Below are 11,704 nucleotides of genomic sequence, written 5' to 3' on the forward strand. Positions count from 1 at the left end.
GCGCAGGCTCAGCGGCCACGGCTCACGGGCCCAGCCGCTCCGCGGCATGTGGGATCTTCCCGGACCGGGGCACGAACCCGTGTTCCCTGCATCGGCAGGCGGACGCGCAACCACTGCGCCACCAGGGAAGCCCTATTCTGCCCTTTTAAACCTCTACGTTATATGATCAATATTTTTCCATCCCATTATATTTTTTCTAAATCATGATTTTAAATTTCTGGCTGCTGTTCCTTTAGATCGCTCTTTTGTAATTTATCTTTCTCTTGTTGGACATTCAGTGTTCATTCATTAATTTTCCTGATTTAAATAACCTTGGCCTTGTCACTTATTAGCTGTGTGACCGTGGACGCCTTACTTAATCTTTCTGTACCTCAGTAAAATGGAAATAGTAATAGTATAGCGTTGTTATAAAGAGCAGAAAAGAGGACTTCCCTGGTGGTGCAGTGGTTAAGACTGTGCTTCCAATGCAGGGGGCCCGGGTTTGATCCCTGGTCAGGGAACTAGATCCTGCATGCATGCTGCAACTAAGAGTCCGCATGCCGCAACTAAGAGTCCGCCTGCCGCAACTGAGGAGCCTGCCTGCCGCAACTGAGGAGCCTGGCACAACGATTCATTAATTTTCCTGATTTAAATAACCTTGGCCTTGTCACTTATTAGCTGTGTGACCGTGGACGCCTTACTTAATCTTTCTGTACCTCAGTAAAATGGAAATAGTAATAGTATAGCGTTGTTATAAAGAGCAGAAAAGAGGACTTCCCTGGTGGTGCAGTGGTTAAGACTGTGCTTCCAATGCAGGGGGCCCGGGTTTGATCCCTGGTCAGGGAACTAGATCCTGCATGCATGCTGCAACTAAGAGCCTGCCTGCCGCAACTGAGGAGCCTGCCTGCCGCAACTGAGGAGCCTGGCACAACCAAATAAATATTTTTAAAAAAGAGTAAAATGACTTAAAATGTATTTCCTTGGAAGTGAGGCTGGCACAAAGAAAGTACTCAATAAACACTCTTTGTCTTTTCGTTAGTTTGTTTTTGTTTTGTTTTCTCTTTTCTTTTCTAAAAGCTCTCTCTTCGGAAGCTGTCTGAAGCAGCATATGAAAATTTCTTCTCTTCTAGGTGGAAGATGACAGTGCCTCCCTCAGACCACTGTGTGAATATTAAACAAAATGTTCCAAGTGGTTCATGTGATACCTGACACCCCACAGACCCTTATTTTTCCCTGGGTGTTTTCAAGTCTCCATAAAATGTTCTTCCTCTGTTCTCAGATGGCGCCCAGCGTATATTCTATTATATATTGTATGCTATGTTATTATCTATATTGTATCTTATATACAGGACTTATGTCTCTGTACTGTGATGGCTTATTTTCTCTTTTGTTTGTGAAGAGGTGAGTCCTTTGTTTGTCTGTCCCCACCTCCCGACACAAGGATTATACGCTGTGGGCACTCAGTGAATGTCTGGGGAAGGAAGAGTATCGAGAAAGAAGATCTAAGATGAAGGTTATTTGAGAGGACAGGAAAGAAAAAGACAAAAGAAAAATGATCATGGGGGACTTCCCTGGTGGTGCAGTGGTTAAGAATCCACCTGCCAATGCAAGAGACACGGGTTCGAGCCCTGGTCCAGGAAGATCCCACATGCCGCGGAGCAACTAACCCCATGCGCCACAGCTACTGAGCCTGCGCTCTAGAGCCCGGGAGCCACAACTACTGAGCCCGCGTGCCACCACTACTGAGCCCGCGCGCCTAGAGCCCGTGCTCCGCAACAGGAGAAGCCACCGCCATGAGAAGCCCGCGCACCGCAACGAAGAGCAGCCCCCGCTCGCCTCAAGTAGAGAAAGCCCGCGCGCAGCAATGAAGACCCAACGCAGCCAAAAAAATAATAATAAATTAATTAATTAATTTAAAAAAATGATCATAGGAATTGGGATTAAATGTTAGGGAAATGGAGAAGGTGAAAAAAGGGAAGATAGTGTGAAGATATGGTGAGCGTCTTGGTAGTGTGAACTGGGGCTGATCACTTGGGGAAAGAATCAGAGTGAGGAAACTCTGGCTGGCAGGGTGCGGGGGAGGCTACGGTACACAATTCTGAGCCTGCGCTCTAGAGCCCGGGAGCCACAACTACTGAGCCCGCGTGCCACCACTACTGAGCCCGCGCGCCTAGAGCCCGTGCTCCACAACAGGAGAAGCCACCGCCATGAGAAGCCCGCGCACCGCAACGAAGAGCAGCCCCCGCTCGCCTCAAGTAGAGAAAGCCCGCGCGCAGCAATGAAGACCCAACGCAGCCAAAAAAATAATAATAAATTAATTAATTAATTTAAAAAAATGATCATAGGAATTGGGATTAAATGTTAGGGAAATGGAGAAGGTGAAAAAAGGGAAGATAGTGTGAAGATATGGTGAGGGTCTTGGTAGTGTGAACTGGGGCTGATCACTTGGGGAAAGAATCAGAGTGAGGAAACTCTGGCTGGCAGGGTGCGGGGGAGGCTACGGTACACAATTAACCGCTAACTTTTGGGTCCCTGCTGTGTGGCAGGCACGGGGCTAAGTTCTAGTGCAGGTTGTCTCATGGACTCATTTCAAAGCACCCTGGGGACGTCCCTGGCGGTCCAGTGGCTGAGACTCTGCGCTCCCAATGCAGGGGGCCCGGGTTCGATCCCTGGTCAGGGAACTAGATCCCGCCTGCACGCTGCACTAAGAAGTCCGCATGCCGCAACTAAGACCTGGCACAGCCAAAGTAAATAAATAATTTTTTAGAAAGCACCCTGTATTAGGTAAATGATTTTAATTCCTCCATGAGGGAACTATCTCCCAGAACTATTTTCAGAATAAGGAAACTGGGAATTCCCTAGTGGTCCAGTGGTTAGGACTCTGCGCTTTCACTGCCGAGGGCCTGGGTTCAGTCCCTGGTCGGGGAGCTAAGACCCCTAAGCTGCGTGGCACAGCAAAAAATAAATGACAAAACGAATGAGAAAACTGCCCAAATGTCCATCAACAGATGAATGGATACAGCGAATGTGGTACATATATACAATGGAAAATTACTCAGCCATAAAAAGAATGAAATAATGCCATCTGCAGCAACATGGATGCAACTAGAGTTGTCATACTGAGTGAAGTGAGTCAGACAGAGAAAGACAAATATCATGTGGTATCACTTAAATGTGGAATCTAAAAAAAAAAGATACCAGTGAACTTATTTACAAAACAGAAATAGACTCACAGATATAGAAAACAAACTCACGGTTACCAAAGGGGAAAGGGGAGAGAGGGATACATTAGGAGTTTGGGATTGACATATACACACGACTATATATAAAATAGAAAACCAACGAGGACCTACTGTGTAGCACAGGGAACTCTACTCAGTATCTTGTAATAACCTATGAGGAAAAAGAATGTGAAAAAGAACATAGATAGATCTGAATCACTGTGCTGTACACGTGACGCTAACACCACATTGTAAATACTTCAATGAAAGAAAAAAGAATGAGGAAACTGGAGATTTGTGAAGCTAAATTATTTGCCCAGAGTCAACCAGCTAAGGAATGGAGGTGGGATTCGCAGGTCTGTCTGGCCCCAGAGCCTGGGCATGCATCGCTCTGCTTTCCCCAGTCCTTTACGGAGCTCGGACCAGACCTGGCTTCAGTGCTTCTCCAGGAGGGTCAAGTGTGTCCCATCAGTCACCATGGTAAATGACACAGCCAGCCTGGCTCTCAGTGTTCTGCTCCGTTAATAGTTCGGCATATGGTCGTTGACATTCTTATGGCGCTCCCGGGTGATCCGTGAAGAGACGGAGGCTTGTAGTAGGAAACCAAACGAAGAAGGTCAGGATGTCCCCCGAGAGATGACAGAAAGAGCCTGGTCTCAGGGGACCAAGTGAAAGGTACACCGTGGTCACGTCCCTCTTCATCCATAGCCGTGCGGCTTGGCCTGCCTGGGTTATGAGTCATCAATGAAAAGACAAGAACATTGAGGACAAAAAGTAGACACAGGACAGGAGGCGGTGTTTTTCTGTACTCAGTGGTGGAGGGGTAGCAAACGTTGGTTCAACAGACAGGGAGACATCAATAGCAAAACCAAAACCGATTTTATTCTTGAACAGGGATATGAACCGGGAAACCTTCAACACTTGAGAAGCTAAAGGCTAAAACACTTGATAATATATTTTTTAAACTCCCAAACATGTGAGCTTCAAGAAAGCCACAGCTAAGATGCCAGAAATGAAAAAAAAACACTTAAAAAAAAAAAGACCAGAGCTTTTAGGCTGAAGGCACCAGGCTTTCTAGCTGCATTTCAGTCCATTTTGATAGGGTAATTGCAGCAGAACCAGAAATAACTACACATTCTTCCTGGCCCCGATTCCGCATCTCTTAGTTCTGAATTCTGAGTTGTACATACAATTTTTAGGGGCTTCTCAGAGCTTGCAGTCCGCCCATTTCTGATATGATTGGAGTTTAGATTCTTGCAAAGAGGCTGCCGAACTGGAGGAAAATTTGAGGAATGTTTTTCCCTTTATTTAGTTCATCAGGAATAAAGACACTTTTACATTCTCCCACATTTAGTCTCAGTAACGGGTTACCATGGTTGGTTTGGGTTATCTGACGCTAATCACTGAGATTTGGGGTGTCATGAGAGGGAATGATTTGAACAATTAACGTTGATTTTCTTTTCATAATAATGACTAAGTTCCATGCTTCGTAATGTGGGATGGAGGCCAGGTTTTACTTCCAATTTGACCGTCTTATAAACTTGAGGCGTTTGACGAATATTTTAAAGTGATTTTGGCCTGCACCATGGATAAAGGCCACACTTCTGTAGTCTGTATGGCCCCAAGTATTTTTTAAAAATAATTTGTATGGTTGGTTTGGTATGGTTGGTTTACAATGTTGTGTTAGTTTCAGGTGTACAACAAAGTGAACCAGTTATACATATACATCTATCCACTCTGTTTTAGATTCTTTTCCCATATAGGTCATGACAGAGTACTGAGTAGAGTTCTCTGTACTATGCAGTAGGTCCTTGTGGGTTATCTGTTTTATTTATATATATATATATAGTAGTGTGTATCTCTCAATCCCAATCTCCCAATTTATCCCTCCCCCACCAAATATTTTTCATACAAAGTTTATTGAAGGGATGTTAAAAATCATCTTTTATGTAAGTAAAAGGATAGGCCATTCTTACAATTAAAACAACAGATCAAAATATATCCTGGATCCATCATTAAGCAACTCATATCTCTCCCCCAATCCCTCTCCTATCACTGTCTTTCTCTAGGTCAATCTCTAGGTTATTTTATTTTATTTTATTTTTTTTAAAAAGTATTTTTCATTTACCTTTGCATTAGCACTTAAAATACACACTTCTATTTCAAAATGCCATTTAAAAAGTATTCTAATATAACAGCAGCAAACTATCATTCTGCAATTACACAAGAGCTAAACGAGGATCTACAGTTAAGTTATTCTCATGTTTACAGCTCTGATTCTGATACAGATACTACTTCAGAGCAGCTGTTACCAGCTCTTTAGGTTTGGTTTAAAAACACACACATAGTTGCCGGGAGCTTTATAATGTTGTATTCCGTGCACTGTTCTGAAAGGGTTCTTCAAGAGCCAACCAGACCTTAAAAACAGTACTCAGTCCACAAGGCAGTCAGAAAGAGTTAAATTAACTGGGGTAAATAGGATTCCTACATTACATCAAAAGCATATGATATTCTGCAGCAACTGGGAGCATTTGCAGGTTTGGCATGTTGTCCTCTTTACAACTAATTTTATCAGAAGAGTTTAAGAAGGTGGACATTGTACCACTATCAAGTGCATTTAAAAGTGACATGTTTTCGTGCTAACCTGACTCCCCTGAATGACCTAGCTAGTGAGCTAGTCACTAGGCAAATCCAGCCTGCAAGAAAGGGAGCCAATATTCAAATTACCATGTTATTGTCCGACCCACAGAATTTATTTTCAACGCAAACATATAACCTCAGTACGAGATGTCTAACTAAAGCAAGCACCACCAAGACCAAGACAGCCTCTCCTCTTCTAAGGTTTAGGTTTTGCCCAGAATTCTCGAGACATGGAAGAGCCCATACAGGGTCACTGCTCCCACAACAAAGCCTTGGGCTGCCACGTGCAAGTGGATCCGGTGAACAGACACTTTAGTATTGCCCCTGCCCTTCCATTTATATAATCCATATGCAACGATAGCCTCAAAACCTGCCATTCCAATGGCACAAATGGTGCCTCTCTAGCTTTTCAGATAAGTTTAAATCCCTGATCTTCATCATATGAAGAAAGAGAAACATCTGTGTCACTTGACATAGTGATTGAAGAATCTTCAGACAATGACAAGATGTCGCAGGCTCCAATCGGCTTCTCTCTAGATTATTTTAAAAAGGCATTGCTTTCCCCTTGGTTTAGTGAAGCTGCAAGTAATAGAAAGCCCAGCCTGAACTGCTTCAAGAATAAGGAAAAGGGCTTCCCTGGTGGCGCAGTGGTTGAGAGTCCGCCTGCCGATGCAGGGGACGCGGGTTCGTGCCCCGGTCCGGGAGGATCCCACGTGCCGCGGAGCGGCTGGGCCCGTGAGCCGTGGCCGCTGAGCCTGCGCTTCCGGAGCCTGTGCTCCGCAGCGGGAGAGGCCACAGCAGTGAGAGGCCCGCGTACCGCAAGAAAAAAAAAAAAAAAAAAAAGAATAAGGAAAATATCATCTCTCTCCCATCATAAGAGAGTCAGCGATGGGGCCACTCCAGGGCTGGGTCTCTCATGGCTCGGTGATGTCACCAGGGCCCTGGTTCTCTCTGTCTCTGCCGTTGCCAACATGATGCCCTCTCCTCTAGTAGCTTCATTGTTGCCAGGGGGCCGCAGCCATCCCAGGAATCACACTGGACAAAAAAACAAGGTCCAGCGCGTGAGATGAGGGTATCCTGTTTTCTAGCTTTCCATCAGGAAAGAAATCCTCCAAGTAACATGCCAGCAGATTCCTCTCCATGTCGTGGGCGAGATCCTGGTCACAAGCCCGTCCCTAAACCCGTCCCTGGTGGCGTGGCCGTGAGAATATTCGGGACTTAGCCTCGAGCTGAGCTCACAATGGGGTCACTTTCCCAGTGGGGAGAAATGAGGGTTCTCGAGCCTTGAGAACCAAAGATGAGCTTCAGGCCATACAGAAGCTTGGAAATTTCCTGTTTCCCCTGGGATTTTTATGTTGGTGATACAGAGCTGTAGAATTTGCCATCAATTCACCGACTTGGGCGGCCATTATCAGGAGGTACAGCTACTGTGCAGAACAAAAATGAAATTGGGCTCATTGAAACATCCACCGGGAGGCTGGCAGAGAGCAGACCAAAATGTACGTGGTGCTTTTATAGACATGACCTCACTTGAGCATTCCTGTCCCATCTTCTACCTCACTAATTATAGCAAACATTCGAGTACTAATTACTATGTCCAGACACTGGTACATACACTTTATATCAATTAGCTTATTTGTTCAACAGCCCTGCGAGGTAAGAGCCACAATCGTTCCCATTCTAAAGACTGACCCACGGTGAGCTTGTGTGATTTGCACAAGGCTGAAGAGATTATAAATGGGAGGAACTGTGATCTCGCGGGTTTTGCACTGAGCCACTACACCCACTGTGTCTTTAGGAGCCTTGAACCTGCCACCGACGTCACTTGGATAAGTGTTTGTCTTATCAGGGATTTCATTTAACCTCAATACAGGAGAATATTAAAACATGCTTTGACCATTCGTTTCCTCACTAGTGCTTTTTTTGTTTGTTTTGTTTTCTGTCTTTTTTTCTTTTTTTAATGATTGTTTTGCATCTCACAACATCGCCTAAGTTTAAATTGAAAATCCAGAGAGACTTTGGTTAACACCTCTAATACATATAGAGCTGGAAATCAGACATTATATTGGGCTGGCCAAAAAGTTCGTTCGGGATTGTCTGTAACATCTTATGGAAAAACCCAAACGAACTTTTTGGCCAAGCCAATACGTGTGTGTGTGTGTGTGTGTGTGTGTGTGTGTGTGTGTGTGTGTCCGTCCAGAGGCAGTAAAGTGCTGGAGTTGGTACTCGGCTCCCAAGGCCAGTGGCATTGATGTTCGCTCAGCTGTGCCAGACGGCCTTGGGCAAGTTAACCCCTCAGTGCCTCAATTTCTTCATCTGTACAAGAAGGATAATCATTGTACCTATGTCCTAAGGCTGTTGTGAGGATTAAATGGGTTAATTACACCAAAAGTCTGACACATAGTAACAACAAATGTTGGTTATTACTTCTTCCCTATTGTTTACAAACCACTCAGATCTTCCAAGGTGAACATTTTTGACTAGAGCTAGAAAATTATTAAATATATTTTTAATAAGTTTATTTATTTATTTATTTATTTATTTATGGCTGTGCTGGGTCTTCGTTGTTACGCGTGGGCTTTCTCTAATTGCGGCGAGCGGGGGCTACTCTTCGTTGCAGTGCGCGGGCTTCTCATTGCGATGGCTTCTCTTGTTGCGGGGCACGGGCTCTAGGTGCGCGGGCTTCAGCAGTTGTGGCTCGCGGGCTTAGTTGCTCCGCGGCATGTGGGATCTTCTCGGACCAGGGCTCGAACCCGTGACCCCTTCATTGGCTGGTGGATTCTTGACAACTGCGCCGCCAGGGTAGTCCAAGAAAATTATTAAATATTGATTGGAATTGATTCCAACAATCATTTATTCATCTTAAACCTACATATGAAAAAAAAAAAACCCTTAATGTCTGCTTGGGAAAAGTTCTGGGAATTGTCATTGTGGTAAAAGCTGCTTTCTAGACCTTCTTTTGATATCAAAGTTGATATGGCATAAATGGAATACGGAGAGCAGTCTGGTGAAGTGGGGCAGTGTGTACTCAGATGTTCTTTTTCTTTTTGCGTTGCTGGGGGGAAGAGGGGTGTCACTGATTTCGCTGACCTGGCCTCAGCTTGTGAGAACCTGGTGAGATTGGTAAAGCACAGATGGCATCCTCATGTACCCTGGCCTACGTGTCTATTTCCCATCTACACGTATTCTCTATAGAAGGTATCCATCCATTCATTATTTGCTCAGTGAAAGGGTGTGAGGTTCGCCCACATTTAAAAGTGAAAGGCAAAAGGCAGAAAATCAAGAAATACTTGCATGTGTGAAATGAGTTAGGAGATTAAATTTTTTTTTTTTTTTAAGAATGGGTTTCCAAACAATTTGATAACAAATTAGGTATTGCTGGCTTTATCTTATTTGATATCAGTAAAAGCATTAGCAAAAGTTGGCCCAATTTAGGAATCCACAATACTTTGTACCTCCTCTTAAGCCTCAGTGTTGACTCTCGTTGTCCTGGAAGGTGGCTGGACAATTTTGATTTACTGCAAGGATCTGCCTCAGTCCTAAAGTCACTAAGAGATACAAAAGACCTATTGTGTTGACAACTGTTGAAGTTTTATGTGAACTGCTATTGTGTTAACACCTTCTAAATATTTTATTAGATAATTTCAAATGCAGCTTCTTAAAAAAAACAGTGTTCAAAAACATTTATGAATGCTGATCTAAACATCTAAAGACATTTAATTGAATTTGCAATAAAATGTGAATCTGAAAACAAATTCTTTTGTTATATCCAAACACTGGAGAGTGGTATTTCAAGAGCTTAAGTTTGAATTTTTTGTGAAGATGTTTTTTCTTTTATTCAACTTTAGTTATCTCATCTGTACAAACTGGTTACAATTATAAATCTGTCTCAGACTCCTGGAAGGGCTGATAGAAATGATTCCAGAGCCCTTTATGGAACTTTTCTACATTCAGCATAAAAGTTATACTTTATAACTTTAGGGAATTTTTCTTTACAGCTCTTATAATCTACAATCTATATTAAATATTTTATTCTTCTTGGCTTAGCTTAAAATATAACTCTGTAGCTAGAGACACACACTTGTGCGTGTGTGTGTGTGTGTGTGTGTGTGTGTGTATCAAAAACACAAAGTACTATCTTGGAATTTTAAAATCTTATCACTTTGAAAGCTAGCTAGTGTTTAATTTCGTTTTATTTTATTTTTTTTAATTGAAGTACAGTTAATTTACAAGGTTGTGTTAGTTTCAAGTGTACAGAGAAGTGATTCAGTTTTATATATATATATAGTTTTCCAGATTCTTTTCCATTATAGGTTATTACAAGATATTGAGTAGAGTTCCCTGTGCTGTACAGTAGGTCCTTGTTGTTTATCTATTTTATATATAGTAATGTGTATCTGTTAATCCCAAACTCCTAATTTATCTCTCTATCCACCACTATCCTTCCCCCCACCCCCAATATCCCCTTTGGTAATCATAAGTTTGTTTTCTATGTCTGTCGGTCTGTTTCCGTTTTGTAAATAAGTTTCTTTGTATCATTTTTTTTAGAGTCCACATATAAGTGATATCATATGAGACGGTGTTTAATTTTTATCCGTGCGTTTCTATTTTAAATTACGGAATGTAAACCTCACCTGATGTCACTTGGGATGATTTTTGATTTGGCATGTATACACACACACACACACACACACACACTCTCACATATCTACACATATACATGTACACACATGTATGTATACATATATATTTATACACATATGTGTGTGTGTGTGTATATATATATATATATATGTTATACTTTCTTCTGAGTTGTGTTCTGGGGAGCCTGAAAGAGGTCTTTCTTTAGATTGCCAAGATCTTAACACTTCTGCTCCATTCACTTCATCTCCCATTGTACCACGAGGAAAGCACCAATAGTAAGTATTACCTTCCCTTAATGAGATAGATAAACTCGGGCCTGAGTGCTTGCGTTGTGAAAGCCCGAGCAACAAATCAACGGCGGGGCTGCCGTTGTGTAAGTGGTGACTCCCGGGGGTCGCGGGGGCCTGGACCCGCTCAGCCCCCTCACTGGTCCTGGATGATACTCCCCACAGCTGGATGGCCTCCCTGAGAAGCCTGACCTTGATTCTGCTGCATTTTTACACTGGCTTAACGTTAAAAACCTGGTTATTCTCTTCCCTTGTTTCACATCTGAAAACCAGCAAATGTAAGTCCTCTCCTAACTCCTTTCAAAGAGCAAACAACTCCCGTCACACCTGTGATTCCAGACGTTAACCCCAAATCCCTCTGTACCAGCAATACATTTAAACAATTCAACTTCTCTCTTCGTAGAAGCATCATTTTTGTACCCCCGACTTGAATCTTGTTCAAGGTACTGCTGAATAGCAGGCGAGACCTCTCTGATTTGTTAAGGATAACTTCCGAATCCCAGAGTCCCCGCATCATTTTATCGTGAGCTTAGGTGGGCATTCCATTCGGTGACGCCGGGTTTAAGATTCCTCCTTTTTCTTTTTGTACCTTTGAAAGAAACCACAGGGAATTCCCTGGTGGCCCCATGGTTAGGACTCCACGTTTTCACTGCCCAAGGCTGGGGTTCGATCCCTGGTTGGGGAACTGAGAAACCACGAACAAGAGAAGACCACTGTACCTGTCCTTCTTCTCAGGAACCAAGTGAGTCTTTTGCATCTGGGACCAGCCAACAGCAAGGCCCATTTTCTCCCTGAGACGTGGCCAAGCTACAGCTGCCCGTCCAGGAGGTAAAGCTCAGCCCAGCTGCCTGTGTTTCAATCTTTACAGTATCTTGATTTGGACCTGATTAGTCAAAAGAGAGAAAGAGATAAAATACCCAGAATGTTTAAGCC

At 43.4% G+C, this 11,704-nt stretch overlaps 1 pseudogene; it reads right to left on the bottom strand.

Moving 5' to 3' along the window:
• Positions 1 to 5,534: 5,534 nt before the first annotated feature.
• Positions 5,535 to 6,327, bottom strand: LOC102980742 (HIG1 domain family member 1A, mitochondrial-like; annotated as a pseudogene).
• Positions 6,328 to 11,704: the final 5,377 nt, after the last annotated feature.

Source organism: Physeter macrocephalus, chromosome 4, assembly GCF_002837175.3.
Source record: "Physeter macrocephalus isolate SW-GA chromosome 4, ASM283717v5, whole genome shotgun sequence".
Taxonomy (NCBI): Eukaryota; Metazoa; Chordata; class Mammalia; order Artiodactyla; family Physeteridae; genus Physeter; species Physeter macrocephalus.